The sequence below is a fragment of the Xyrauchen texanus genome, chromosome 11, assembly GCF_025860055.1.
Source record: "Xyrauchen texanus isolate HMW12.3.18 chromosome 11, RBS_HiC_50CHRs, whole genome shotgun sequence".
Taxonomy (NCBI): Eukaryota; Metazoa; Chordata; class Actinopteri; order Cypriniformes; family Catostomidae; genus Xyrauchen; species Xyrauchen texanus.
In genome coordinates, this window is record NC_068286.1 from 46,147,058 (window position 1) to 46,155,594 (window position 8,537).

Genomic DNA, 8,537 nt, shown 5'->3' on the forward strand with positions numbered 1-8,537 from the left:
CTGTGAAATGAGGGTGCTCAGCTGCTTTTCTATTGATCCCAATAGTGTTGGGACAATAAACGGCATGAAACCTGCAATTGTGTCTGTGTAAAAGACAAAGGACTCTTTTAAAGGGAAGGTTGGCGTTATTGTATCATGTGCATATATGTGTCTTTGTGTGCCAGTGGCGTAGCCAAGGGTGAGCAGGGGTGGGCATGGACCCACCCTAAATGTGACCCAGCCCCACCTAGTATATAACAGTTCATTCTTCGACATCAAATACATATTTATAAATGCATAAATTCTTATTTCTGAAAGTGTGAAAGAGTGAAAGAGCGCCACTTCGGAACATTTCTTAAAAAACAATTTTGGGTGAAAACTTGGCCCATCCATTTATATTGAGGCCCACCTTGTGTGCCGACATTAATGTAAGATTCAACACTGTGTATCATGACCAAGGGCCATGTGTCTCATTTAAAAATCGAGGTTAATTATATTCCACTAATTTTAATACAATCGTGATTAAACTGGTCCTTGGATTTAATTGGCTCTCTTAGTAAAGGAGCACTGTTTAATCAAGGGCAGATTGTAAATCACTAAAGCTTGTATAATTGTCACTGAAATGTAATAGACTCATGCAGCATGCATTCGAAATCAATCCGTGTGTGTGTGTGTGTGTGTGTGTGTGTGTGTGTGTGTGTGTGTGCGTGTGTGCGTGTGTGTGCGTGTTAGCCCTGGGCTGACAATGATACACGGTCTGCTCTCTTGTGGCAACTATGGAGAGAACACACACTGAATTAAACAGTGCGATTTAACTGATTGATTGCGGTAATAACAGACCCCCATTAAAGAAAGAAAAGGGAGAGCAGGATAAAAAACATTTCTGTCATAGCTCAGTGTGTCTATGTGTGTGTGTGAATGAGAGGGAGAGAGTTTGAGCTTCTATATGAATGTGTGAATCTGCCTGCATGTATTTAAGAGAGCGAGAGCCAGCGCGTGTGTGTGTGTAAGTGCCCCTTGTGCTGTTTATGGCAGTAAATTAGAGTCGGAGGCGCTCCGGTACAATAGGGTCTCGAGACAGTGTCGTTCATCAGGGTTATCCACGTACCCCAGCGCAGTGTGATGGAGTGGAATGCACTCCACCAGCCCTAATACGCTCTGGCAGCACTGCTGAATATTTCTCTAGTGACGGTTCATATAAATGAGCTGCCCCAATGTTTTTAATTAGACTGCAAATCTGAACAGACTGCCAGTAGCTATCAGTGCGCCGACTTCGCCAGGCTGCTCGAAATTCAGGGGTTCTGAGTATCGATATGATTCTGTTGCTATATTAAGAAGGACTTAAAATGTGCATTAAACTTTCTCAATAAATACAGTTAGTACTGTAGATAAATAAATCAATGGGCAGTTGATGCATAACATGTCTATTAGCTTTTTTACTTTGTAAATATCACGATTTTAAATTGAAACATATTTCACTGTATAAGGCAAAGTGTGCAAATTCGGGGCACAATTTCTTTAAAGTTTTTCACCACATTTTAATCAACATATTGCTATCACTAGGTGATTTTAAATGCTCATGTGGTGTGAAAGTATGTTTAGAAGTACAAATATATCATGTTGACTTTCACTGAATATGACGTTATAGTAACTGCAATAACGCTTTGCATTAGTTTCAGACGGGAGAATTGCACGCCAGAATTGCCAGTGCTGGGAAGTAACTGATTACATGTAATCTGGATTACATAATCAGATTATGAAAAACAAGTACTTGTAATTGGATTTGGAATTGGTACTTTAAAATACTCATAATTGGACTACAGTTACTTCCTTATGGATTACATGATTACATTTGAACTTTTTCACTCAGCCCAACTACGATATATGTTCAGTAAGGGCAAAGGATTTAACGACAAATTTAAAGAAGCATTTGAAGATGTGTTTGCATGTTTAACTTTCTTAACTCCTGGCAAACACATTTTCAGTATTATTTGAATTATCACTCTATGTGTAATGTAACCATGTGTCACTATGTGTTTGGAAGGGTCTTATCCATCAAATGCATCAAAATGTCCAAATATACGTAGTTTCATACATTTTTAGAATGTAATTAAATTGCATTAGTGGCATAAAAACATGGTTAGTTTTGTGTATTGCATTTGCACTCAGCTTCAAAATGCACTTTTGCTTTAGCGATAACTTTGAGGCCATTTTTGGGAGCTTGATTCCCAAATATGGTGATTGCAAAATGGCAAAATTGCATGATAACAATTGTGTATCGATAACCCCGGGAACCTGTCCATATGTGAGGAATAAAAATGATCAAAAAAGTAATCAGATTACATTACCCCAAAAATGTAATCTGCGAGATTACGCTACTGATTGTGATTTGTTCATGTAATCTGTAATTACTATCCGATTACAATTCAGAAGTAATCTGCCCAAAACTGAGTACTGCACACCACTTCTCATATTTCCAAAAGTACCTCACATCAGCTGACCATATGCATAAAAACATGCAAATGAAACTTCATCCATTCAACACTATGTTTTCTCATTATGAAAACTAAAGTGAACATGTTAAAGAGGGTTGCTGCAGGCTGGAATCACGATTTTCTCCCCAATTTGGAACGCCCAATTCCCAATGTGCTCCAAGTCCTCGTGGTGGCATAGCGACTCGCCTCAATCCGGGTGGCGGAGGACGAATCTCAGTTGCCTCCGCGTCTGAGACCGTCAACCCGCGCATCTTATCACGTGACTTGCTGAGCGTGTTACCATGGAAACGTAGCGCATGTGGAGGCTTCACGCTATTCTCCGCGATCCACGCACAACTCACCACACGCCCAGGGCTGGACTGGTAATCTGGCATACCGGGCATTTTCCCAGAGGGCCGGCGCATTTTTGGGGGCGATCAGGGGCGGACTGGCCAACGGGAGAACCGAGAACCAAAACGGGCCGCGATAAGCTAAAATAACCCGCCGCGTTATGCAGAACGGACCACAAAACGGCGCCGAGATAAGCAGAAAAGGACAGCGAACACGTGAATTTTTGGGCCAGTTACTTTGTAAAATCTCGGGCCGATTTCTCTTCCCAGTCCAGCCCTGCACGCACCCCACCGAGAGCGAGAACCACATTATAGCGACCACGAGATGGTTACCCCATGTGACGCCACCCTCCCTAGCAACCGGGCCAATTTGGTTGCTTAGGAGACCTGGCTGGAATCACTCAGCACGCCATGGATTCGACATGTAGGGGGTATGTTTAAGAAAAAGAACTGGAAAAAATAATAATTTTGAAACGGCACACTTGTGTCCAAAAGAGACACATATGCAACGTTTTTTTCAGACGTGGGTGAGAATGTTTGAAGTTTGTTGGGTGAGGTGTCTTCTCTCTGCCTGCAGAGATAACTCTGGCTGCTCTGGATGTCATGAAGGGTTAGAGTTTATGATAAGAAAGCCAGCGGGGTCATAACGATGCTACAAAAGGAACATAAATTCATGCAGCACATTCCTTTGGCCGGGGGGAAAGACAGTGTGTATAACACCGCGTCCGTGACAATTTCACCCCGCCATGTAAAAGGTCCCACATGACCTGTTTCTATCAAAGCAGTGCTGGGATGTGGCATACACAGACGACAAGAGAGAGAGGAGGGGGGTTGCGGATAAAAAGAGGAAAGACACGAGCAGCTTATACAAGATTCAGATGGCCTTCGCAGGCTAGACGGTGCTGTCATGGTCCACTGACCTAACCTAACCTGTGTCAACAGCATGAATAAAGCAGTTGTAATAAAGATTGTTGAGATTTGCTGTTGTTTGCTCCTGAAAAGGGAGGGGTGGGAGGAGACGAAGCTGCTCTCTCCCTCTGTCTTTCTCGCTCTCGCTCAGCCTACATTTCTCCCTGAGGCCTGAAAGCTTGACTGAACAAAAGAGGCAAGGCCGTCAAAACTCAAGAGAGAGGGAGACCGAGAGAGAAAGAAGCAAGACGAGGATGAAGTAGGAGGGTGTGTAGGACTGTTGTTTTTCAACCTAGTGGGCAAAAGGCTTTCCAAATAAACAGCACAGGGGATAAGCTGCACGCTGTGTGCTGGCCACATCTGAGTGTATTTATTTGTCTGGCTGAGAGATAACGGTCTGCCAATCAGTTCACAACTACTGGGGTTACTTTCATCTAAACTGCGAGTTGTGTCAATAGCGTGAGCCTCCACACGCGTCAAGTCTGCCGGGTAACGTGCTCAGCAAGCTGCGTGATTAGATGCATGGGCTAACTGTCTCAGAAGCGGTCCGTCCTCTGCCACCCAGATTGAGGCAAGTAACTGCGCCACCACAAGGACTTAGAGAGCAATGCTCATTAGTATGCACGTATATGAAAATGCATAGTAACGGCATCAAAATATCTCTATCGTAGCGCTCTCAAATTTGTGAGTTGATGGCTTCGGGGCGGCTGTGGTTCAGGTGGTAGAGCGGGATCGGCCACTAATCGCAGGGTTGGCGGTTCGATACCCGGCCCACATGACTCCACATGCCGAAGTGTCCTTGGGCAAGACACTGAACCCAAAGCTGCTCCCAATGGCAGGCTAGCACCTTACATGGCAGCTCTGCCATCATTAGTGTGTGAATGAGACGTTTGCTGGTTTTAAATAGGTGAAATTCTGTTTATTGTTTGTAAAGGAATCAATGGAAAGGAGGCGGCGAGAACCGGCTTGATAATATAAATAATATTTTAATGAGAAACTTAAGACAACATAAACACACACATGACGGACATGTCCGTAAACAATCTCTCTCTCCCGCACGATACTCTGCAGTCGACCTTTAAACCTCAGAGGCTTGATTAGCCTAATACGGGACCGGGTGCGTAGGATCACGACTTGGCCCCGCCCTCCGCCCTGCCACATTCCTCCCTCGTTCTCTCAGGCTGGGGACCCCGGCCTGACGTACACCCCCCCCCCTTTCCCTGGGGGAGGGCGCGCCTTCTGCGCTGTCTGCCGGCAGGTCATCCCCATCTACCTGGACGAGGGAGGGACAAGGGAAGGGAAACAGAAATAATTAAAATGGGGGGTACTTCCTGTAACAGTGTAGTACCCCCCAAAACACTGTACAATTTAAAAGAGGGTAAAGGCCAACGCAGAGCGACAGTGAGAGAGAGAGGAGAGAGAGATGAAAAAAAAAAACTCTTACTCGCCAGTTCTCCGATACGCCGCAGCTTGTTCCTCGGCCACTCCTCCACCCTCTTACGGACGACAGCCGCGCCTCTCCAGGCGGATCCGAGGCAGTCCTCCAGCCCCTGGCGGACGGAACATCCCGCCGCGTTCTCGGGGAACAGAAGGGGTCTCCCCCGCCCCTGGCAGCGGTTCTCTCGCTCCAGGCGGTCGGCAGTGAGACCCTCCCCACTCGCGGTCGGCAGTCTTAAACCTCAGAGGCTTGATTAGCCTAATACGGGACCGGGTGCGTAGGATCACGACCCGGCCCCGCCCTCCGCCCTGCCACAATGTTTCTTTAGGGTTTATTGTTTCTTTTTATCCACTGGAAAGCAACATATGATCAATGATCTCAGGCTGAAGACAGTGCGGATCACTCCTGAAGCCTTATGGTTCCTCTCCACAGAGGTATTCATCTTACAATATCTCTCAGTCCTTTGTTTTCCCGACTAATAGAACTGATTTATTCTGCCATTTTGGGTCAGAGTGGACACTCATTCAATCACCTGAGCTCTAAACGTAATCCTCTGTCCTCCCTCCATTGTCCACCATTACGTGGAATTGATGGTCATTTTTGAGGCGATGACTGGCATGCTTTCACAAGCACTTTTAAAGTGGAGTATGCAGGGTGGGCGCATTTTAAAACACCAATTTTGTCCTGCAGCTCAATTCACCAAACTGTGCAATGTGAGTAAAGAGCATTCTTTTGGAGGAGGGCACCCAGCTCCCTTACATGAAAAATGTATCCGGTCCAGAACCGGGAATGAACTCATCAAGACGCTGGTTTTAAGAGGGGGACCCTAAATCACTAAATATAGTGTTTTCAAATAAACAAACAAATGACCATAACTATCTAAGGGTGGGCGATATAACGGTATACACTGATCAGCCACAACTAGAGGTCTTCACGGGTCCACCCAAACCCGAGGACCCGACCCGGTCTGTTTAACATCTTCAGTGATGCGATGACTTTATCAATTGACAATTGGCTCTTTTATTTAGAAGGCGGGACTTATTCCGCCATAACGTTTGACAGATGGCATAAGCCGAAGTGCATTATTGACGTCGGCGTGATTTTTGAGATATTGTGGTTGGAGTTCGTTCACTTTGTATATCTAAAATCTATGGTCAGACACGTCTCAGAGAGCACAGATGACGGCATATTAGTGATGCTAATGCCAGCGGCCGTGGCACCGAACTAGCAATCGTTGTTATAGTTCAAAAGGGCAAACAGTGGAAGTTATCGTATTATGCAAGTTACAAAAAAACGGCAAAGTCGCGTTTGTCATCCACCACCGTGACCGCAATTGGACTTTTGAAGCTGAAATAATGAGTGCATTATACATGCCCTTTCATCCGCAAGAGAGGAACAACATGGATGTTATTATGCCATCTTTCTTGGCAAGGAGGACGGATTGTGTGCGTCATGGTCAGGTACAGGAGAGAAGGCTACAAACGTTACATTCACAACTTGTAAATTAGCTGTGGGGTCTGTGCCGATCGGGTTCAATCGGGTCTGTGTGTCCCAGCCGGGTCTGCGTCCAGATTTCAAATAATAGATGGGACCGAGTCGGTTCCGGTTGGTACATTTACGGCATTTCCAGGTTCTGCACGGGTCCGGGTCCAAACTTCTCTCTGACTATGTCTGTCAATTTCCAAATAAAGAGATAATTATATAAGAGGAAGTGGTTTCATTTATAAAGTCCTTAAATATGAAATGTCTATATTATTAAACAATATGCATTACAATATTGTTATTTAATATATAAACTGATATTTATTGTTTTTTTTCTAATGAACTGCAGTATATCGTTATATTTAGCGTTATCGTGATGTAAAATGATTCATATCGTAATTTAAGATTTTGGTTACTTCACCCAACCCCATCACCATTTTCAATCACACAGGAGGACAGATTGGAGTAAAATCTGCGTTTACGTGACAGCGACCCCAACCACAACCCAATGCAATACATTTTGGGCCAGTTTCTCTTCCCAGTCCACCCCTGATGCTCTTCCTTGTGACTTGTCCTGGTTTATTACCATCACTTCAGCAAAGTAGCAATTAGTAGTTCAGGGGTAAACTCGCTACACGACAATCGATTGTATGCGTGTGAGTGTGTGAGAGTGTGTGTATGTTTCTGTGTGTATGTGTGTGAGTGTGTGTATGTTTCTGTGTGTATGTATGTTTCTGTGTTTGTGTGTCTGTGTGAGTGTGTCTGTGTTTGTGTCTATGAGTGTGTGTGTGTGTGTGTGTGTGTGTGTGTGTGTGTGTGTGTGTGTGTGTGTGTGTGTGTGTGTCTATGAGTGTGTGTCTGTGTTTCTGTTTGAGTGTGTATTTGTGTGTGTGTGTCTGTGTTTGTGTCTATGAGTGTGTGTGTGTGTGTAGGTCTGTGTGAGTGTGTATTTGTGTGTGTGTGTCTGTGTCTATGAGTGTGTGTGTGCCTGTGAGTGTGTTTTTTAAATTTTGACTCGTCAAAAGTTTAAACACAGAAATGTGAAGCTTATAATGTAATAAAAGCACTTGCATTAATTCTTCTGTTAAAACTCGTGCATTATTTGAGCTGTAAACTTGTTTAAATCGTCATTTTTACAGTCGTTTAGGGTTTGCTGACATTACATTGTCATGGAAACCAAGTTGTAAAATTGGCTATAACTTCACACAGAAAAAGTTAGTAATTTTATCAAACTAAATGCATATTGTTTATGTGTTTATACATTTGAAACTGTATTTTAACATGTAAAAATAAATGTCCCCCATTCACTTCCATTATAAGCGCAGAAATACTCAAATCAGCCCGTCTGGCCACGCGATTATCCAATCAGCCAATCGTGTGGCAGCAGTGCATAAAATCATGCAGATACGGGTCAGGAGCTTCAGTCAATGTTCACATCAACTATCAGAATGGGGAACATTTCAGTGATTTGGAGCATGGCATGATTGTTGGTGCCAGACAAGCTGGTTTGAGTATTTCTGGGATTTTGGCGGCACGAGAGGGACCTACACAATATTAAGCAGGTGGTTTTAATGTTGTGGCTGATTGGTGTATATATTTATATATGTTTGCATATTAAATATGTTATTGCAAGCCACCTACATCCCAAAACAGAGAGGGAAGACAAAAGGTACAACTGCATAATCCATCTGAGACCACTCAAAACCAGAGCATGCAATTCTAACCGTTAAACCAAGAATAGACCGGAACAAAAAAGCAATGCTATGGTTGGAAGAGATAAATTCGGCTGATCATTGCTGCCTTCAAACGGTGAGATACAATTTAAGATACCTACATATCGAGTGTGAGGGAGTGAGACAAAGGCAGGTCTGGTGTTCCCAGCAGTGAGCGTTGTCAGTCTGTCTG

General features: G+C 44.1%; 1 protein-coding gene across 3 annotated transcripts in view; it reads right to left on the reverse strand.

Annotated features, from left to right (window-relative positions):
• Window positions 1-8,537, reverse strand: part of lrba (LPS responsive beige-like anchor protein) — a 333,604-nt gene that overhangs the window by 78,056 nt on the left and 247,011 nt on the right. The window lies entirely within an intron of this gene.